This window comes from Pleurodeles waltl, chromosome 3_1 (genome assembly GCF_031143425.1).
Source record: "Pleurodeles waltl isolate 20211129_DDA chromosome 3_1, aPleWal1.hap1.20221129, whole genome shotgun sequence".
In the NCBI taxonomy this organism is placed as follows: Eukaryota; Metazoa; Chordata; class Amphibia; order Caudata; family Salamandridae; genus Pleurodeles; species Pleurodeles waltl.
In genome coordinates, this window is record NC_090440.1 from 91,162,681 (window position 1) to 91,187,079 (window position 24,399).

Sequence of the window (24,399 nt, forward strand, 5' to 3'; positions counted from 1 at the left end):
AGGGGTGAAGCTGCTGAGGTTCCTGGGGTAGGATTTCAAAAGACACTTTGGCTTAAAAGAGTCAATAAAAATGTGTGACAAGTCACTGAAAAAATATGCCCAACCACCCTTTCTTCAAGGACAAGAAGCAAAGGGGCAAAGAATGAAAAGAGACAATATGTGGATGCAAGGGTTGTCAAGGCAGATGGGCACCCCTAAAAAACAAGGAAATGGCAGCCAAGGCAGGATGGAGCAAGAGCCCGCATAGTTGGGATGTTGGTAGCGCTGGACTGATGAGGAGAAGCAGGGGGTAAGTGCATTTTAAAACTTAACTAATGACAGGCAACAGAATATGGTACATTCAGTAATAAAATGGAGGAGCACAGTAGGGATGGGGAGGTATCTAGACCACAGCAGAGGAAAGGGAGGACACAGAATTAAGGAGTGGCTCCATAGCAGTTGCACCTCTAGCAGAGCATCAGCTTATGAAGCACTGTTTGTGCTGCTACTGGAGGTGTTTAATTCCAGGAAATTCATTCATAGTTTGGATCGAACTGTAAACCTTCCAAATAGCTGAGTGAAGTCTAAATACAGAGTAGAATCCTCCAGCTGTACGTCCTCCACCACAGAGATGGTATTGTGGAGGAAATTCAGCCCTTGGTTCTACTATTCATTTAGAATTTCCCTTCGAATGCGGAGGAAGTTCAATTGTCTACAACTTCTTAATAAATCACTACTTTTCCACTTATGGATGCTATTTAAAAGAAAATCAAAGCTTTACTCCCGGATAAAAGGGAGTTTTTTTGTTCGTACTCATTAATCAACAAATGCCTAAATAGTCCAGAAATTATTTCATTTTTAGATTTCACCTAGAGACATCTTTTAGGTGCCTGTTATCAAAATGACCTACTGTGGACAATATAAAAACTTACAGTTCGCTTTGACACAGGTCACCGCTTAGCATTCATTGGCTTTCTTGACAATCTCGTTTGCTTGCTTCTTATCCAATGGTTTCCCTCCTCTTCTTTTGTTTCACCGTCCACAGCACCATAGTCTCTGTACCAAACGTTTAATTGAATTATGTGTATCCTTCCACTACTTACATTCAGGGAATACCTTTTTTAGGGTCGAGAGCGCAAGTGCTCTGGCATGTTGTGATCTCTCTGTGGGCTTTTAATCACACCGATCACTTTCATTGGTTCGTGGGTTTGCCTTTTAAAATGCACTTGATTTAATTTGTGAAATGCATGCATGCGTCATGCATTTCCGGTGTTTAGCCCTCTTCAAGCGCACTTGCCAAATACTGAAAACATTCAAGGCTCCTTGTTTTCCGCATGGTTTCTGGACTACTTTTTATTTTTATTTTCTACACAGAACGATCTCACTGGGCAGTAATCCAGCGCTTTCCATGACTAGCAGTTTCTATTGTATCCAATTGCTGCTTGGCAAATTCAAGGTTTTACACAGTGCTAGTTTTTTAAAAAATATATTTTTTTGTAAATTTCCCCCGTCCCCATCCACACCATCACCCACCCTCCCGTTGAGATTCGCGTCAGCCGCCGCTGCACCGATGCATGGCCACACATCCTCCAGTTTACAACGCTAATAGCTTTAACTCAAGCAAATGCGAGACCCATTACATTACAAATGCTTGTTTCCTTTTTCTTTGCGCACTCCATGAGACCACATGTGTTTTCTTACTCTGCACCTTGTGTGCTGCTTTCCCCTGGAACAATATATTGCTACCTCTTACCCCAACCCACATCCAGTTCATTGCTTTCCTCACCACAGCCTTTTCTGCTTTTTATATTTTTTAATTCCTCCACCTGGGCTCAAGCCACGCCATTGCTCCCCGTCAACTCCTGCACTGATTCTCACCTCCGTTGATTTTCTCCCACCTCCGGCCCCATCCACTCCTCTGATCCTTCCCCAACCCTCCTGTTGTGGTCCTTTAAAAGTAAAACTAAAAGATTTTTTTTTTTTTTTTTTAAATGGACCGACAGCTGCCATTTTCTGCCAACTGCTGGGCCACTTCAATTTTTAAAGTATTTTTGTGCATATTCAAGTTAATTTTTGTTTTATCTGCTGCTTAGACAGTATATAAAAAACAGAGATCACGCAGTATACTTATGCATGCTTGGTAATGCCTGCACTCATAATGCCCACAGCATCATGACCTGTATTGCTAATAGGCCAAAAAGACAACACTTATTGGCTTTGCTAATGCTTGTTCTTACTGATTTCCATGTGCTAGATTAGAAACAAATAGTATAATTTGGTCATTTGATTAATTAGCATATTATTAAGTGGATACGGTTCTTTTGTTAGTGATTATTCGAGCCAATGGTGCATGTATTTGTGTGTGTGCAAAAGCCAGACTTGGGTTTGTCAATGTTCGTTCTAAAACCAATAACAATGGTTTAATCAGCCTCTGAAGGATGCAAAATTGAACCAATCGAGTGATTTATGATGCTGTGATGTGCCCGATACACATAAGCACTGGAATTATCGGTCTGGGGAGTGCTGCAGCACCCCAAAATAACACTGCTTGAGTTTAGAAAGTGAATGAACAATAAAGATGCTTCAAATTTGTTTTAGCTTGTCACATTTGCTATGCGTTGAGGTCAAATGTCAGGATAGGTCTTCTTACAAACTGCTGCTTTTTCTTTTAACACACAGATGGTTGTTTACTTTTCTTTTTCTGACTGCAAAGTCAGAGGATTGTGTAAAGGGAAATGCGTGACAATCTTGCTGGGGTAGGGAATGTGAAAAGAAAGGCTGTAGAAAGTATTTTTCCTAGCACACAACAACATTTAAATGCCTGTAAATGAACTGTACGAATATTCCAAAATATCAGAAGTTAAGAAAGCACAAATTAAGCAATTAAGATGTGTGCACAAAACAATGATTTTCATAGGATTAAATTAAATCAAGACACTTTAATTTCTGATACGCAGATGATAAATATGCGCTGAAACTCAATTTCCACAAAATTATCGCTTCTGTGCTATATATTTGATATAGACATAGACATATATAGATAGATATAGATAGTACGCTACCGAACCATACACATAAGAAACGTGGGCCCAGATTTAAGAGGGCCTAGTGCCTCCTCGCGCCACATTAGTGTCATTTTGTATGATGCTAATGTGGCCCAACGAGGCCAAATTCGCTGCACCATATTTACAAAGTTGCCCAACGGATGCATTGCACCACTTTGTAACCCCTTGCGCCACATTATGCCTGCACCAGGCATAATGTATGCAAGGGAGGCGTTCCCCTGTTATTCCAGTATGCCATTTTTAGCGTATATTTTTAACGCCTGCACAGAGCATACCATAGTTTCAATGGACCCCTATATGCTCTGCAGGATGAGCGCTAATCCAGCAGAGTACATCAATAGCATCAAAAATGTTGACGCCATTGCCCCTACCCTACTTCATGGTGCACCGTATATTAAGTATGGCACACACATGGTGGAGGTAGGGGGGTGCTAAGGGGTGCAAGAAAAGTGGCGCTGCATTGGATGCAGCAGCACTTTAAAAAAAAAATTGGGCCATGTTATTTAATATATACGCATCAAAACGGTAAAAGCATTTGCAGAAATGTCTGTGGTACATTTTTTACTGCTTAGACCAAAGGGGATTAAATGTCTAACCTTAAAAGTTTTGCTTAATCCAGTGCGCGATGGTGACGCCTGCATGCGCTGCAACCAATTCACTGGCTCTTTCAGAGTTTTTCCGAGATTCGTCTTTACAAGTCTTACATGGTAAAATTTGCAGAAATCCCTAGTTTATCCTGCATACAGTAATTTGATAATATAAGTGGGTATAATTCAAATTCCACTTTCTGACTATTTTTCTCTGTTGCTATGGGAACTTTCTACTTGGAAGCACATCTTTCTTGCCTTTCTAAGAATATGCCAATAGAGATTTATAAGGAGGTTAGGCCTCAGGCCATAGTTAGAGAAAGTAATGTATTAATTTTTACAGTTTTCATAAAGCACTCTATGCTGCTGCTGACTGCTTAAAAGCACGTTGAATTTTAGACAGTGAAGCACATTCAGTTACGGAAAAAAGAGGGTGATGGGGGACACCTTGATGCCAATGTCAGCTTCCTGGAAGGCATCTTGATGTTGAGCTCATGGAGTTTTGATCTACAGATATAAACAGTTGACCCTGGTATTTTCGGGTCTTAGGCCAATGATTGTAGTGGTGGCTGCCACAACTCTTAAAGTGGGGGTACCAACGGATGTGCAATTAGGGAAATTAAAAAAAAAAACATACCTGTCCTGCTGCCGGCTGCCAGGCTCCTCTTCTCTCCTGCTTCTGATGGTGTCCCAGCAGTCCCTGGTACACCAGCAAAGGCTCCCCACGCAATCCCCAGTACTGATCTGACTGGCTTGGGAGTGAATGGGAGTCTGTGCTATTTCTCTAACTCAGCTGTGCAACACAGCTGGGTTGGAAAAACGGAAGTGCACATGTCAGTTTGGCCGGCCTAAGACAGCCGGCCAAACTGACATGCGCACTTTTAAGTGCACTCCACTCCGTCTCCCTCCCATGGCCCGGCCTGCCCCTCCCTGCACACGCTGGCTGAGCCAGCAGCTGAAAAATAAAACTATAATAAAATACAGTTTTATTTTTCAACTGCTGGCTCTGAGCCAGGAGGGTGGAGCCACTGCTGATGAACTGGCTTAGGGTGCTTACTTCATGGTAGAGTGCTTCCTATCTCAGGATATTAGTCTGCAGTGAGTCCAGAGGGGGGCCTTAAACCTTCTGCAGAAATCTTAACAAGCCTGATTTCCAGAGGTAAACATACACCTTTGTGTATGTTTACACTTGTATTAATCTTACTACTTTTTGGTATTCATAAACTACAAGTGTAATATTACTACTAGTACTTTTTCTATTAGTAAAGTTACGCTTGTAAAATTAGCAGTAGTAAAAGTGCGCTTGTAGTATATGAATACCAAAACATAAGTAAAGTTAGGTAAACATACACTTTTGTGTAAGTTTATACTTGCTGTAGTAACTTTGCTATTGTTTAGGTATTCACAAACTATAAGTGTAATTGTATTTCTAGTAATTCTACTAACAGTAAAATTACACTTGTAGTTTGTGAATACCAAAACAGAAGGGAAGTTACTACAACAAGAGTCATATGTATGATAGGATTTAGCATTTCTTAACGGACCGAATCGCAATTTCGGTCAGCTAAGAAATGCTAAATTGCTTTTCCATATATACAAAGGCATATAGAGCATCACCAAATGTGGTTTCTATCCAGGAGAACTCGCATTTTGCGATTCCCTAAATAGGAAATTGCAAATAGGGAATTCCTATTTGCGATTTCCTAAGCTCATGTACAAAGCATTTCCTAAATGCGAAATGGGCATTTAGGAAATGCTATTACCATCAACTCAAAGTCGATGATAACTTTAAAAATGCACCCAAAATGAATTTCTTAAAGTGCCAGGTAGCTCGCACATGCCCCTAAGGCATTTGTGCGCTTTACATGTGCATCACATTTTTGGGGTGCATCAAGGGCGTAGGCTCATAGGCACCCTTGGTTTAGCATTTCCTAATATGATTTCTTGGTAGGAAATCACAAATTTGGAGATGCAAAACTATTCGTACCTATGGGCTTTTAGGTCCATAGATACAAATAGTGTAACATTTCGTAAACAGTGATTTCCTAACAGCGATTTTGCTATTAGGAAACCTCTATTTCTGAACATTCTATTTTGCATTTCCTAAATAGCGATTTCTTAGGATTTGCTATTTAGGAAATACAAAAATTAGGAAATACAAAAATGTCATTTTGTACGTATTGCCCTAAGTGTACACTTACAGAAAGGTGTAAGTTAACCTTTGTGACTCAGGCCCAAAACGTTTTTTTGCCTTCTGTAGAAAGGAAGTCCACTTGGGTGATACTTGGAAGTGCAATGACTTTTTCAGCAACTGAGAGTTACAGACTATACACAGCAGGCAGTTTCTAAGACTTTGAAGTGCAAGAGCCTGGTGGGGCAGTGGGTGTTAGGAAGAGGCAAAGGGCCAGATATATGTAGAACTTGTCAAAACATACTGGTCATAGTCTGCAACCATTATTTTTGCGACCGGTGTTCTATTTTGCAAACCAACCTATGTATTGATAGGTTGGTTTGAAAAATACTGATTTGATCTACCTCATGAATATTAATGAGTTAGGTCGCAAATTGACACCCACTATGAGTCGTAGCCATCACAGGGATGCTGGCCTGCTGAGGTCAGGAAACCACTATGTCTGTGATTGCTTTTACATAAAGGATGCAATTGCAATTGCAATTACAATTGCAACTAACATTTTTTGTGATAGTAGGCAGTAGTTCCTGTGATCACTGGTCTTTGGTCGGTATCTGGTTGCAATCAGTATTTGGGCTTCATACATGACAAAAAGCCTTTAAGCATAGGATCATTCTATGAATTAGACCTTTTGCAATTGCAAAAAGACTACATATATCTGGTCCAAAATGTTCGCTGGCATGACCTTTCACTCCCCTAATTGATATCAATTTACTGTACGTATATTTCCATTACTAGTCCATCAGAGGCCAATGACGTGTGTAGGAAAGGGCAAAATGCAGGTCCACCACCCAATAAAGGGAGACATTTTGTGATTAAAAAATGATTTGATGGGTTTTGTGGCGGATTTCATATGTGACACTGTTATTATTGTATATTGTCTCTTTTATTCTTCTAAGTAATACATCATTAAACACATTGTGATACATGCTGAAGTTATGGTCCAATCAGTCTGTGTAGTAAAACAGGGTTCATTATAGCTCTCTTACAAACTTAGGACAAATGATTGGGAATTAACCCATGAACAGGAGTCCGGGGCACAGCAGACTCAGGAAAAGTGTCATTATTGGAGAAAAGGCGAGGCTGTCCTCGTCTACCTCTTTGCCTTGATGGGAAGACACTGTAGCAAATAAGTCAATTCAAGGATAATATATTTTTGGTCACGTACCTTGAATCTTCAGATACAAAAGCTAAAGTTATAGGTGAGTATTAAATACATGGAATGAATGAATGACTGAATGAACAGTCCGGCAGTAGGCTGAAGTGCAAAGCAAGTGTGGAAGTGGAGAAAAGCTTACAGTGGATGCACCTCTTGGTTACAAAGCTCACAGCGATTTTGGAAGCAAATCTGGTCACTTATGAGATGAGAGAAGGCAGTGTGGTCATCGCGCTATAACGTGGCAGGGGGTCACAGAAGAAATCTTTTACATGTTATATTACAACATCTGCATTTGTATAACCCCTCTATTAGTAGCCTTAATCTTGCCACCATTTTTGTATGGTTCTGTGATATGTGAAAATTGATATCCCCATTTGGCAAAGACTTTAACACCCTTATAAGTCACTAGTATATGTTACCAGTGGTACTGAGGACATCTGTGTTAAAAGGGTCAACAGTGGCTGAAGCGCTAGTTTTGCCATCCTGAGTGACCCAAGTAAACAAATGTCACCGGGCATGCCATTGCAGACTGCAGGAGCAGTGTACACGGCTCAGACCTGACCATGCCAACACCATCAGTGGCAAGGCGAAGGCACTGCTTTTAATATATGCCAGTCATTCCTAGGGTAGGCCCCCTGAGGTCAGGAGGCAGGGTGTATTATATTAAAAGTGTGGATATGTAAGTGTAAATGTCTCTATAGTAACCTTTTCAATGAAAACCTACTATAAGTGGTCAGGGGTCCATAGGATAACAGGGGTTGGCAACAGGCACCTCTGAGAATGCCAACTCTATTATGGTCCCGCTGAAGTATGACTTGACTTGAATCCGAAGTCAGATGTAATGTGACATGCTCCCAAGTGGCTACCTTATAGATTACCCACCTGGTTGCCCCAGCATTTCCTGGGCCCCAGCTAACACACTGCAGCTGCTGCCAACAAGACAGGATTCTGATCCCATGCAAGGAAGTGTGAGCACTCCCAGGAGTCAGAAACAAAGGTCTGTCTGGGCGGGAGGTGTCCCTTCTCTTTCTGGCAGGAAATCTAGTGAAGTGGTACATCAAGGTGGTGAGCTTCAAAAGTACCTCCTCTGATATGCTAGTAGGCTGTCTCCTAGAGTTGGTCAAAGTCATCCACCTGCCCCAGGCATATTTGCACCCAAGCAGGTGGGAAAATTAGATAGTCAAGGCGTGTACACCCTCAGAAGGCTAGCCACACCCCTGGTCTATACAGCCGAGGGTGGGGTTTGCCATCTGGAAAAGCAGCAAAATAGAGGATTCTGGGTAGGAAAGGTGATACACACCCCTGGATGGGGTCACCTCAGGGTTGATTTAGCCGGGGTGACTACTAGGCCATTGGGCACTTGTCCCCCACACCTATAATGCCCCTAAATCTAGGATTTAAGAGGCACCACTGACACCAAAACCTTACATCTGCTCTGAAGTGTGCCCAAGGAGAAAGAAGAGACCTGTGTCAGCATCTCCAGGACTCAACAACGAAAAGGGCACAATACTCTGCACCTGTGGCAGCCACCCTGCACAACTACAATTTGTCCCAGACCAGAGACCAGTTCCAAAAGGAAGACCTTTGCAAATGAAAGGCATCACCAGAACTCCCTTGGGCTAGAGGTACTAGTCTCCTGCAGCCAGCAGGTATAAACCGCATGCTGGAACCATGAAGTTACTGCCCATCCGGCCTGCCAAGTGATTGCCCAAAAGAAAATAGTCTAGTGGCTTCTGGGAAAAGTAGTCCTGACTTCCAGCAAATTTCTGTCAACCAGCACTTTTCCCCGGACTCCAGGATGTCAAAGAATCCAATCACTGTGTTTACATCTGCCAAGGGTTGATGGTGGCCAGTCCAGCTACTAACCCCTTTGTGTGACGCTGCACCACGAGGGATCACCAGTGAAACTGGTACCACCCACCTTAGTGGCTCTGTTTTCATGCTTTTGCATCCGTTTCCTCACCAGCATCGTCCAAGTGGTATATCCAGCACCAGCAGCTCCCGTTCAGCACCAAGAATAGCCAAGCACACCTCTGCACCCAAGACGCTCGAGCTATGTAGAGTTGTTCTGCCTGGTGAGTCCCGGTTCAGGGGCCTACACAAGCTTAACCCCGAGTGGGCTCCACCGAACTTGACTGAGCGTCACAAGTGTGATTTTTCAGCACTCGCGGCTCCCGCATTCAGCACCAAGGACAGCCAGGACACCGCTGCACCTAGGTCCCACTTGCCAGGTAAAATTCATCTGACTGTTGAAGCTTGGTCCTAGGACCTGCATCACCTTGATTTCCAGTGCTTTCCCCTGAAGTCACTCTGCAAGTGACTGATTGTCACTAGTGATTTTCTCCATTGATTGCAATGGTAAAGTTTGACAGCTTGTAAAGTACTGAATTATTTTCCACTCTAAAATCCAGAACTCCAGTTATATGTATCTGATTGATTTCATTTTGGAGTCAAAATTAATATAAAAATCTGCTCTAATTGTATAAATTGATGTTAGATTTATTTTGAGTCGTGTCATTTACTAATCTTCCATGTTGGTACTCTGAAATGCTGAACACGTTCCTCTAGTAAAGCCTGATTGCTCTTTGCCACACTAGAAGGAGTGAGCTAAGGATTTATTGGTGGGAATCCACAGGACTCCATTTCGGGTATTATGAGAGTATTGCTAAGTGAGACTTACCCATCCTCTCTACATAATACTGCACTTTCCTACACCTGGCCTGCACATATTGGTTGTTTCTAGTTAGCCAAAAAGATGCTGTGTGACTGGACATAGTCCAAGATACAAAGGCGTTGTCAAGGAGTACTCAAGAGGGGTGCAATTTTGTAGCACATATGTTTGGACACAGTGGACTTTGATCATTTTGCATACTTAACAGCGTTGTCATTTGTATAGATTATTGGTACACAATTGCTATCCCTTTCCTAAAGGGTTGGTGGCCCAGTTATTGGTTCCATCATGGGTCAGTTTACATAAACTGCCTGGGTTTGCTATTTTTTAGGGGCACTTTTAATTAGCACCAAGGTTATGTTTAGCAGTAGGGTAAATAATATTATGCCTATGTGCTATTTTGCTTGTTTTTGTTCTGCAGCAGTCAGTGCTTTCTGCATTTTTGCTGAAGCAAAAATCAATGTTTCCATTGTGTATTTTTTAATGTTTTTATTAGCTTTCCATAAATGAACAACTCTATACCCACAATCTGCAATATTCAATAAAGTAGTGACATAGGTAATCACAGTACATACGCACATCATGATCAATTTGTCGTAAGTGTCAAGCCATAGTCAAGAACGTATGTTTGTATTGTGAATAATAGGCAAATTATGAGCAATGGAGCAATTAAAAGGGCATTTCAGGGTATTACAAGATTACTACATTGCAGACTGTTGAATGCCTTTATGACCTGGCCCTGAAATGTCCAACTCCCTAATAGTAAATTTGCAAAGATGCCACAGTCGTTTGTATTTGTACTAATTGTATATGACCATCCCCTGAATGTTTCACATTTTAGGTGATTTGTGGTCAATTCACAAAGGTATTTAAAAATACATGAAGCAGAATCACAGTAGCACTACTTTACACACTTAGCAATGAACTTGTGGATTGGTTTCTATTGATATTGACTAGTGCAGAGCAGCACTAACTCCAGCAGTAGGCAATGGAGTAAAATAGCACACGACTTACAAACATGTACCATGGAGATAAAGAGCATCTTGGTGCAAATTAGTGTGCTCCACATATAGCACCACCTTTCAGGTTTATGTTATTCGGCTCCAAATTTCGAATAAAGTACACATTTCCTTATCCCCTCCATTCTTCTCTGTTCACATTAACAAGAGGAAAAAAATGATTGTAGCATGCTGTAAAATTCACAAGTATCTGTATTTTCCTCTCAGGAAACCATAAATTCCTGGCTCCTCTGTGAAGTTTTGGAGCCAGGCATAGACCAGGGCTATAGGGCCCAGGCAATTTTCCTCTTTCGAACTGCTCTGTAGACTTGCAAGGCCAAGGTTTCTGCTTAACAACGTTTGTGTGAATTAAACTGGACGACTCTGTTCCTTTTCACTATTAGTCATTGTGGTATTATATTTTTTAATCACAGCATCCATGGGAATACAAATCCAATAAATGAACCCCCCAAAGCATTTAAAGTCATTTCAGTTCCCACTAACCTTTCAAAGGGAATTTTGATACAGTTAGGGGTTTGCAAAGTGGCACATATTTAAATGGGAAAGGTGATAATTCTGCCAAGATATGTTCTGCAATTAGGACTCAGATAAAGCAAACATTTACTTGCAGAATTCTCTCCTCAAACGTTTGCCCACTTACAGATATGGTATTGTAATTGTATTGTAATAGTATTTATATAGCGCTTACTACCCCTGATGAGGCGTCAAAGCACTTTCCGGCGAGTAGCATGCTACTCCTGAACCCAACAAGAATTAGTGATGGATTAGTATAGGGAAATATGAGTACAGTTTTAGTATTATTATGAGTTATTTTGAGCCGCGGATATGAGAGTTTGTTAGTTAGATTGACTGGAGTAATGGAGGACTGGAGAAGGAAAAAATCAAGAAGTGTTATTTGGGAGTATATGGTAATAGGATTTAGGCTTGGGATGAGTAAAGGAGGATGGAAGAGGGAAGAGTCTGTGGAAGGGGTTAGGGAGATCATAGTAGCAGGGTGAGATAAATGAGGGAGAATTTACTAGGGTTGTTTGGGAGATCATGGTAGTAAAGTGAGGTTTGGTGAGTTAGATGTGGGAGCGGAGGGAAGAGCTTAGACAGAGTTATTTAGGAGATGAAAGTAGTAGAATGGATTTTGGATGAGTCAGAGTGGGAATGGAGGAGAGATTGATAGAGACATGACATATGGTGATTGGTAGATAAGTGTGATAATAGATGAGAGCAGGGATTCATAAGTATCTAGTACAACAACTTATCTAGGAGTTATGCAATGACCTATGAACATGTTAAGCATAGAATAACATACACACACATATATATATACACACGCACACCCACACACATACATACACACATGAATACACCCACATATGCACACATATATGTACATACATATACATATTTAAACCATGAGTAAATATACTTAGTAAAACAGGTTTAAAGAGTGTGTGTGTAGTTTATTGTTATGACATAGTAGCGATACATATTTTCTAAAAAACTATATATAACTAGAAAATACACATAATCAGAAAAAATATTTATCAACAAAGGCATATGCAGTCCATAGTTGTTTGAATATGGTGGTTATGAAGGAAAGAGCCAACTCTTGAAAAGTTTTCTGAAGAGAAGAAAGTTATCTGTGGATCTTATAGTTGGGGGTAATGAATTCCACAGTTTGGCTGCTTGAACGGAGAAGGATGTACCACCTATAGTCTTTTTCTTGTATGATGGTGTTCTAAGGCGGGGTGCCAATCTTGAGCGGAGGTTTTGTAGTGTAGCCATTTTTAATATAGCCTTTGCGCGTTTGCTTAAAAAATTAGGCCTCTGTGCACTTTGCCCTAGATGCATTTTATTCAGCTTCGCACTGTTATTTTTCAATAACCAGTTTCACGGTCTTGTTTTATTTTCTTCTATCACACTGTTTAGCCTACTTCAGCACCGGAGTTCTCAAATAATACATTCTTGCTTACTCTGTGCTTCAGTTAAGGATACAGTCTGGTACATTGCCGATAGACGTGGTAGGAGTTTAGTCTTTTGGCTTAGACAATACACATTCTTACGTAGGGACGTTTCTTAGCACATCGACATGTTAGTTATAAAAACACTTCCTAGTCCTAATATACGTAAGAGGGAGATTCCGACCAGGGAACCACAACTAGACGCTGACTGCCCTGTTGCAGATGCTGATCCAGATCACAGGCCTTTGCTCAGGTATGAGGGTTGATGTCCTCCCGGGGAATCTGAAAGGCAAGCTTAGAGCTTAACATGCTGTGCTCAAAATAGAACTTAGTAGAGAGAACGTAATTTGATAACACAATGATAGCGTTATTTCAATGTTTCACTCTCCTCGTTACTATTTCAATCTTACTGTGTTGTATGGTTCTGGTTATTGCGGCTCACGCCTTATTATCTAAAATGCTGTCGTTTTATTAAATCAATCTGTAAAACTTAAACTGCCTTTGTCATTTGTATATGAGACCACACTTGGTATGAGAGAGCTGGTTGAGATCTGAGTGACCACGACTTCCCTGAGAAGCTCTAAGATGTCATGCTCTCGGCTGCCCAATCATCCCTTCCCTTTGGGAGAGATGAGGCACTGCTAGTTAGCCGGAGCACAACCGGATTGAGGGTGACAGGGATCCTTCTCTGTGGGTTCGACTTAGTCCCCCACACTGAGAACGACCCTGATACCCAAACATCCAGTAGTCTCATTTAGGATAATGAGAGCCAACGCGACAGTTTCTTTGTTGAATGTATTTGGTTATTTTGTTTCTGATAAAAAGAGGTCTTGTTCCATGTATAGCTTTGTGGGTGATACAAAGCAGCTTGAAAGTGCATCTTCTGGCAATGGGTAACCAGTGTAGTGCTCTCAAGGCAGACGAGATGTGGGCTGGTGGCTTTAGATGTAATAGTAGCCTGGCTGCGGAGTTCTGAATACGTTGTCGTTTTTTCCTAATAGATAGAGATGATCCATGGTAGAGGCCATTGGCATAATCCAGATATGATATCATAATGTATATAATATAATAATGTATGACACAATATACTATAATATGCAATAACTTTTTTCTATATCTTAGTATCTTCCCAGAAAGGAAGTTGTGATAGAGTGTAAGGTGACTGTACCGGTCCCAGCATTGCCTGTCCCCAAAGTGGCTGGCTGCACTGCTCTATGAATGCACCTGCTGTCAAGGGTGCACCACTTAGAGGACATCGTTGCAGAGCCAAGGGGACTGCTTTTCCTATCACCTATCCTCCATCCTTCTCCATCTCGTTACTTTCTCTCTCTTATCCTTCTCTCTCCTCCTCAGTACAGATGGTTCTCTGGTCCGCATTCCTTTCTGCCATTTCCCACCACTCATACCTACTTCTCTCCGCACCCTCTTGTTAGAAGTTCTGCCCCATCATATTTGTTATAATGTCACTTGTTTCTGTGTCCCCTCTTTGTAACTCTTTCCGTCCTTTTACTCTTCCTTCCAACCAGGGGCGTAGCTTGGTCAGTAAGATTGGGAGGTGTAAGCCTCAGATTCAGACAATCAGGCTGGCATATAATGTTTAAATACATCATAGACAAGCAGGGTGCATGAAAGAGTTGCCTAAAAAGCAGTCGAAAGAGAGAGCAATGCGGATTGGTAGGGGTACTAAGGCCCATATTTGTACTTTTTGCTGTAAAACTGGCCAAACACAGTTTTGAGGCAAAAAGTATAGTGTCGGCTTGCGTCATTCCAAAGAGCCAGCCGGGTGCCAAATTTATGGAATCCCGCAAGCAGGCGCTAAGGTTGGGCTAGCGTCAGTAAAAATGACGTTAGCCGGGTGGGGATGGCAGTACAGGGGAAAGGGGTTTTGCCTTAAACAATGACGCTAGGCTGGTTAGAGGCAAAAAAATGCAGCTAACCAGCCTAGCGTCATTTCCTGAAGACAGGACTCATGCCCACCACTCCAATGGCCAGCACAGGGGACCAGTGTCGCCTGGGCATGGCCATTACACCCAGTGCCATGCAGGGGGACCGATTTCAGGGCCCCCAATGGCACTTACAAAATTTTATAAAAAATACTTACCCTACTTACCTGGACTGGGGTCCCCCATCCTCTGGTGTCCCTCTGGGGTGGGTGGGGGTGTTCCTGGGGCTTGGAGCCCATAGGTCCCCTAACACCTGGTCTGACCCAGGTGTTAAATAATGGCGCTACGCAGGCTTGGCGCCATTATTTAGGCCCGCCTCCCATCCGTGCACCATTTGTGCACGTGCGGATAAATAAGGCGCTACAGGCTTTCAGTCATTTTTTGGATGGGAACACCTCCCTTGCATCTCATTGACATCTGAAAAATGACGTTAACTCCTATATTTTTACGCTAAAAGGGTCTAGCGTCAAAATATAAATATGGAGTTAAGTTTGTGCCGAATTTGCATAAAAAATGACGCAAATTCAGCGCAGAGTATAAATATGCCCCTAAGTGAGGGAAAACACAATTTTCTGTAAAATTAAGTATTCTGTAACATTACCAATATTGTTGATGACTTTAAAAACTGAAAGGAAGAAAGCGTGTTTGCATTTTTTTTAAATATATGAACAAAATCCTCATGAAATCCAGCAGACACCTCACTGTACCCAACTGAAAGCATCTGTACCCAACTATTTATCAGAAATTTATTTATTAGGGGGGTGTAGCACCCCAAACACACACCCTGAAGCTACGCATCTGCTTTCTACCTCCACCCTTCCACCTTACCTGTGGAGCTCGAGAGATCAGATGACAAACCTCCCATCACCAGCAGCTGGAAGCCAATAGGGAGACTCTGGTGGCTCTGTTCTCCAAACCTTTCTTCTGCAGTATTGTGTCTGGTTTACAATAAACTCAACAATATCCTTATATCCTCCACTTCTGAGCCCTCACACCATGCCGTTCTCCTCTCATTTTTAACCATTCCTCACCCCCATTCCTTTAGCCCTTTCTCTTCCCTTATCTCTTATCGTTCTCATCCCTTTCTTGTCTCTTATTCTTCATCTGTATCCCTGCAGCTTTTATCTCTATTACTGCCTAGCAAATTTTCTACGACTTTTTCATTTCTCAGACCTTCCTCCAGTTGCTTCCAAGTGCCCCTGTGCCATGTGTGACATCTTTAGTTAGCACTGGCTTGTTAGCTAACAATACCTTTAATGACCAGTTTTTTTTAAGTCTTTGAAACTTTGAATCCTATTTGCGTGCATTAGTTTAACTTTAACCCATTACAGCCATGTTTCTTTACTCAGGCTAACACTGCCCGCAGGGCTGCGTTAACAGTCTGTACTAGTTACATAAAGGGCCTGACTACAACTTTCGAGGAGGGTGTTAATCCGTCCTAAATGTGACGGATATCCTGCCCACCATATTACGAGTTCCATAGGATATAATGGACTCGTAATACGGTAGGTAGTATATCCGTCACATTTGGGACGGATTAACACCGTCCTCCAAAGTTGTAATCAGGCCCACAGTGTCGGAGCAGAAATTTCTTGTCTGGGCAGGTCACACTAGAATAAAATGGATGAGGTAGGTTCAGAGACATCCCTTGATTTAGGAGCTAGAAGTGTGGATGAATACAATGGTACAAGTCCAGGAGGATCTCAGCAAGGGGAGGCAAGAGTTGTTTTGAACTGCAGAACCGACCCTAGTTGATGAATGCATTGAAAGAGGTACACCAGTTCAGCCACTTCAGACATTTTGCGAACTCCAACAGGTTGTGAAGGTCATACAATCACAAGGGGGGGCAGTTGACCAGTGTGAAAAGAGCTGTTGAACCTTAGTTTTCCCTTCTCACTCTTTTTCAACAACCCCATTGACGGGATCAGTTTCAACACATGGTAGTAAACTGGTTGTGAATGAAAGTGTAGTATGGCTAATGGAGGCAGGGGAATCCAAACTGAATAAAGCTGGACCTAAAGGGACACCCCCCTCAAGCAGTGGCGGCCGGTAAATTTAGGAGGGAGGTGGTGGATGGAACACACACATACACACTCGCTTACACTCATTCGTTCACACACATGCATGTGCACTTGCATTCACAACACTCATTACCAAATTTTCAAACATTCATGCACCAAACATTTATTTAAAAAAAAAAACACTTACCTGCAGTTCAGCCTCTGCGGTCCCAGGAGGGTTGGAACTGTTGCCTTCCCTCATTGGTTAACCTTAGGTTAGCCAATGAGGGAAAACAGCAGTCCCAAGCCTCAGAGGTCCCAGGAGGGTTGGGACTGCCGCCTTCCCTCGTTGGTTGACCTTAGATCAGCCAATGAGGAAAGACGGCAGTCCAGAGCCTCGGAGGTCCCAGGAGGGTTGGGACTGCTGCCTTCCCACCCAATGAGGGATGGCAGCAGTTTCAACCCCGTCACAGAGAGGAATGATGTCAGTGACCCCAACAACATTCAGCCCGGACAATTGATTCTCGATTATCAAAAGTTGTGCCAAGTCTGTGGGACCCTGGAGAGTTGTCAGAGTGCAATTTGGTTGCCCAAGACCTCATTAAAGGGAACCTTTGATTACTCTGAGACTGGAGACCAGTAGTCCACTGGCAACTGGACGCTTGCTGGACCAAAAAGGACTTTGAGGGACATCGATACGTTGCCCCACCTGGACCATGGAGTGATGAGTAGCCCCTGGAAGACCCCTGTCAAACGCACATCACCCTCAACATCTTACAGCAATTTCAGCATCCTGTATCCCTTGCACGCCTTGCATTCCATTGAAGTCTGTGGCGGTTCACCCATAGCGCCTGTAACTGGACCTGAGACTACTTTGGTGCCAAAATAACTGTACTATTACTCCTCATTGGGCCCCCTGACCTTACCCCTGTTGATTTGGTTGCCCAAAGAGGGCCAGAGCAGTAAAAAAAAGTATTTAAAAGATTTACAAAGTTTTCAAACTTTGTGCATACCAATGCATGTTTGTATTTTTTGTGTGAAAAGCTGAGATTTATGTTTTACTTAAAAATCTGTATCTCCAGAACCCTCTGGTGGATTTTGTTCCTTTTCGTGTTTAAAAATTCATAAAAGCAAGATCTATTTTAATAGATTGGTGTCAGATTTGTTTTGTGTTGTGTGATTTTCTTATTTCATTTTTGTACTTGTAAATGCTTTAGACGTGTTCCTTTGTTTAAGCCTGACTCCTCAAAGCCAGAGTTACCCAAGTCTATTGGGTGGTATGTTGATGATACATCTAACATCTCAGCAACACCACCTCACCAAAATTTGGTAAGGGGGTGGTGATCCACACAGACACATTTGTTCAGATCAAGTCTGATTTTTCCACATTATTTGCAGACTACAGGTGATAACCACTTTGAAGATTCTATCTCCTCCATTACGCTCTCCTTGCACAATTTCTCCATTTCCTATTTAAGATTTTCTCGCATGGACAAGGGAATGTTCCTTACTATGTGACCATTAGGAATGACCCCTTTTTTCAGAGTGACCTTATGTGAGAACATTTTAAATGATGTGATTGTTCTTTGAGATCAATCAGAAATGTATTTTTCCAATCTTTCAACACATTATTCCATGCGATTGTCTTACCATTATCCTCATACCCTAACACTTGTTTGAGATGATTGGGATCTTGGGTGATCCAGGGTGATCAGAAGGTTGCATTGCTGAGGCCAACATAATAAGTATGACCTTTCTCGTTCCACATACATACACACTTTCCCTGGTACTTCAGATTGGCATTGAAGTACTTTAATAGATCAATTGGTTCGTTCCCATAAACCTTCAATCTTACATCCGGAGGCAGTAATACTTTGTCTTTGAATCTATCTCTTGAGTCTCCTACTAGAATACCTGAATCTGCACTTCAACACCATCAATACTTAAATTAAAAAACACGTCCTTCTTATCTGTTTGCCAAACCTCTAGGACTCCTAAAATTAACTTCTCCTTTAGTTTAGTATCCACCCTGACATCCCTTATTTCAGAACTTCCACTACCTCAGTTCTTTCATCCCAGAGCTCACAAACTATTGCGTGGTGGAACTTTCTTCTGCACTTTCTGAAAATGTCACCTAATGGTGGGCATGATTCGTTATTGGCCAAATGCCCACCCAAACCTCATCTAGAGTATGAGTATTCCTTATTATCTCATGCGGCATTAGGATTCCTGAGCTTCTAGTTTTTTGTTTTCTTCATATTTATACCTGTATTGGTCCTTTCCTGCACACTTTCCACATCAACTTTCCCCAATAACTCTTTTATACCCTCATTCACCGCTCCAATTGCTAAGCTATTTTAATGGCTTTGTCCACTGTTGGGCTCATATTTATGAAAAGTTTGCGCCGTCTTTGTGTAAAAAAATAAAACTGCGAAAGCGGCGCTAACTTAACTCCATATTTATATTTTGACGCTAGACCCGTCTCGCATCAAAATATCTGAGTTAGCTTCATTTTTTGGGAGCGTCAACCCACCTTGCGTCGTATTCCAACAATGATATGCAAGGTAGGTGTTCCCTTCCAAAAAATGACGCTAGCCATCCAGCGCCATATTTACCTCCCAGTGCAAAAATGACACACACTAAGGAAGCGGACCCAAAAAATGACCAAAGGCCGATTTGCATCAAATTTTAGCACCTGGTCAGACCAGGCGTTAAAAAGAGGCCCACACACCACCACTTAAATAAAACACACAGAAGGAGCATTTGCAACCTCCAGGACAAAAATGAAGTGTTACTGCTCAAGCTTGGCACACGCCACAGACATCAGTGACGACAACAGGTCCCTCCACCACCACCGCAGGAGCCTCAAACACCATCACAGAAGCCACAAAGGCAGCACAGCAGGCGGGAGAGGATCTTTCGACAGATACAACCATCCTTGGGCTCAGGGAACAAGATGTCATCAGGACTTATCATCTGAACCGGCAATCAACTGTACGCCTGCTGCACCACACTGCGCCAGACATCACTGCAAGGGTGGCAACTCCAACAAACATACCCCCCATGACTAAACTCATTGCTGTTCTTCATATGCAGGCGTCTGGATCTTTTCAGACAACAGGCGCATAAGTGTCTGCTATTTTCCAGCCACCCTTCTCAGTCTTCCTTCCAAAGGTTCTGGACGAAATCATACGCCTCACACCCCACCACATCTGCTTCTCAAACACCCAGCAACTGCAGCAGGAGATCAAGCAAGGTTTCTATCTAATTGCAGGGTTCCCACGTGTGCTGGGTGCAATGGACTGCACCCATGTCCAACTGGTGCCACCTGCAGCAACAAACATCTATTAAGGAACCACAAGCACACCCATTCCATAAATGTGCAGGCCATTGTGGACCATTGTGGGCTCTTCACAAACATCCTTGCAAAACACCCCGGCAGTGTACATGATGCCTACATATTACGTCATTCTACCATCAACAAGCGGTTCCAGGATGGCCAATATGTCAATGATCTACTTGTGTGTAAGCCACCATGCCAAACATTACACAGACAACACTCCTACCATGCAGGACAAACAAGACACACACCACACTAAACACACATGGGCAGGGGAACACAGATGTACAGAAAACAACACATATGCCACATGCCACACGACACCGCACATCACACACACATATATATCCACATGTACATAATACAGCCACAACCTGACTGACACACCACGTGAGGACAGTTGGAGCTATGCCCCCTTTGCATACAGAAGCTGGGCACAAACCACGACAATTGTCCACTGGTCGATAACTAAATACAGATCCCACACACATTACACCTAACAATGTTTAGCTCAGCAATGTGAATTACATAGGTCATGTCAATGTAAACAAAGTCAAATATAGCCACAGGCCCACATCAGTCATGGGGTACCAGCATCTGGCGGCACCAATATCAAATGCCACCATGATCAACTAAATATCACCTGCACATACCTGACATACCTGTAGTGTGCACATTCACCTGTCTTCTGCATTGTGACACACACATAGGAATACAACATTACATGCCATTAAAGACTATGGGGCAGAATGACGAGAAGTTGTGCAGCATCTAGTCTAGTGGCACCTCACATGTGCCCCTTAGCGCCCCTACCGCCACCATGGGTGTGCCGTATACAAGAAATGGTCCACCATGGCACAGACTTTGTGCAATACTGTAAAGATCATGGATGCTATTCTAGGACTCTGTAGGAATATAGTGCACATACCTGACCTTTCATGCACCTTGCACAGGGACCCATGTAAAAGAATGGTGTGCCCCCTCCCAACGCCTGCACTGTGCATGTGTTGAAAGAGTCTGTGATAAATCTTGTATAGGAGATTCCACTGTATCAACTTTTGATTATCCTACAAATGTGTGATTCGCACCCTTGTACATTTGATGGCTGGCACACCCATCACCTGCCACAAAGAGTAACTGTGTGTTGCACTGCATGCGTAGTGCCACATGGTAACATGGAGGCCAGAGTTTGGCTTTGTAGGGCTACCACGGTGTCTCCACATATGACACCAACCTGGTGCATGGAGGTGGAAGGAGCCACCAATAATAGAACACTGACACAATTATGAACAACACAACACATATTTGCAAGGGCAGACCCATCTGTTTGGATAGAATATTACAATCCCCAGGTCCCAGGTCCCCGAGCCACAACCCAAGATTGTCATGTCCATCACCACAGACCTATTAAACGATTTTACAAAACAGGAACATACACTATACCAGAAGCAAGTGTGAGTCACGGCTCCACCTAAAACTAACAACTACCATGGTATATACCAAACACTATCAAGCTTTACAAACACATCTTCTCTCATTCCTTTGCAGCCAACCAAGGTTACAGCATACAGCAATGGGTCATGACTCCATTTACCAGTCCCACAATGGTGGAAGAGCGTGCATATAATTAAGGGCACAGAAGAACAATCAATGTGGTGGAGAGGACATTTGGGCTTCTGAAGACAAGGTTCATGTGCCTGGCCCTGACAGGAGGAAGCCTGTTGTATGCTCCACCACTGCTATGTAAGATCATACTGGTATGTGCTATCCTGCACAATATATGTATACGGACCAATGTTCCCTGGGATGATGTCCCAATGAGAAGGAGGATGACAATGGTGCAGGATATTTAGAGGGGGAACTACATAACTCTGCTGCAGGAGTTCGCAGGAGACTAAAAATTGTACAGAACATTTACACATAGTCACTGTACAATTATTATCACTTTGTAAATATCACCAATAAAACACTTTGCACCTGAATCTCCTTGGTCTACTCATTCTCCACTACATAAATCATTGGAATGTAACTCTAACCTCGGAAAGCAGGTAAGAAACACAACAGTTACAAGTATTATAGCAACATAGTTTGTGATGTAAGAGGGTCTAGTGCCTTCATGTCACACATCAGTGTCACGTAACTCACAAGCAGGTGACTCTTGAAGGCCTAGATCCATAAAAAAAAAACATATAATGTGAAGAAAGTGGGCAATGTGCTAATTCCTATCCCTTTCCCCAAATCATTGCCATGCTTGGCACGCTGTATGCAAGGGGGTATACATAAGGTAGGAGCTGTTATCAAATGGTATTTAAGGAATGTAGGAACAGAACAGTTTCACATTTCAGGGGGATAACTGCTTCACCAGCACTGTGCATGTGTGATAAGGAGGGGACATCATTGATAACTATGGACCTTCAGTAACTATACAGAGACTGTAACCAATATTAGAGGCAGAGCCTGCACTGTGTATCCATGGGCTTATGTCCTGGCACTGCGAATTGGGCACAACCCTGACACCTGGTGCGCTGTACCTCACTTATGCACACACACATTGGCTGTGGAGTGCGCTTTGGGTTGCCAGAAATATGAAGTAGCAATGGGTGATCAATCACTATCCAAACATGTACCTATTGTCTGGATCTAAGAATAAAAAGGGACAATGCACCACCAACTTGGAATGTAGGCAGAGTGTGTTCCACTCCCTATACACACTTGTCACACAAATCTGCTGTCTTGAAACATGCCTACAGCAAATTCAGATATACATGTGAAGACTGATGTACGGGTGTATGGACTAGGTATCAAAGGGTTTGCAAGTACCAATAATGGTTGACATGTGTCAGCATGGTAACCTAGTATGTTCTGTGTAACAACATCACACTGCACATAGCAATACACACCACTCATGGTAACTTACATGCCAGACCAAGAGCAAAGTTCCAACAGTGACAAACTTCCCAAATATGTTTTGGTCTCCAACATGCCAAGCAGGTGTGAGATGTGCAAGTATGTCTAGCAATGTCCAAAGATGTCAGAGACCCATTAAAAAAATGAATGGGAGTAGAAGTAGACAGATATGTTGCATTTGGCTAATGAAAAAAGCAGCACTGAGATGATTTCACACATCAACATCATACATTCATGGTAAGAGTTACATAGGTTGTGGAATACATGAATACATGTCTACCCATGTTCAACGGAGGATGTGTGATGGGCAGCTGAGAGATAACCACAGATACTTGGAAATACAACAGGTCACTTGGAGACAACACAAGTGCTGTGTTTGGTGTAACATGTGTGTGGCACTCATTAAATTTGCAAAGCCCGGCAATGAGACGATAACTATCATGTAGCCAGAAGTAGAAGATGTGTTAATCTACAATTTACACAAGTCACACGTTGCATCCTTTCCATTTATGACCAGACAATGTTGCTGTAGAAGATATATACAAAGTGTAAGCAGCCTAAAGAATGGCAGCAATTTAGGACACAAAATATTCCTTACAAGTAATGCGGTAAAACGTGGAGAAGGAACACACATAGGCAATACTGACTGCGCAACACATCAGTGTCTACATGTGATCACTCAACATATGTACAGAGAGGGTGGCTAGGTCAGCACATAACCCAGTCATGTTTGCCACTACTATAACCTGGTAGTTGCCCATCGCATACTAACATGACAGGAAGCAGAGACAGATAACACCCTCTGTCCCCTGGCACGTTCCCAAAATAGGAGTCACAACAGAGATGCAAACCCTAACCAAGCTGCCCATGGAAATGACCAAGGACATCAAATGATGAGACATGTGCTACATGTGCAAGAAGCCAGTCCTCAGTACATGATAGGGAAAGACAGACATCAAGTAGCTCAAAGAAAAACTTGACATCCCAGTCCGTTTGATCACAATTGTGCAAGTGTCTGTCTGCAGGGCACTGTGCATTGCTCTGCCGATTAGAAATCATGAAGAGGCTAGATCCCCGCCCAAAACGCCCTAACACAGCTCTTCTGACTACATAGATGTTTGACATTGTCAAGCGCCTGATGCATGTCCACAGTGGACTGAGTAGTCTGGAGCTCCGTAAAACTGCGCCTTCACAAGCAACCATGGGTCTGTGTCGGCATAAAAACTCCCACTGTAGTGATGAAGAGTAGGCTGCCATCTTTGCCAGATGCAACACTGCTACACAGTGGTATTCCATTGTGACAGTCATAAAAAACATAATGTGGACAGTTGTGAGTGCCTAGTTGGTGGCATGCACACATTTACCAGGTAACTCAGCACACATGTACCACATAAAAAGGCATTTGCCTGGTGATGTGTATTGGTGTCTGAACAAAAGACAACTTACCACAAATGTAAGTGCATATGTATCACAAGATCATTGACAGAAATAAATGACCTTCACATGTATTCTGACATTTGGAAACATAGATGACACTGATGTGACTACGCAGGCATTTGTCAAAGTCCAACATGTGTCCATGC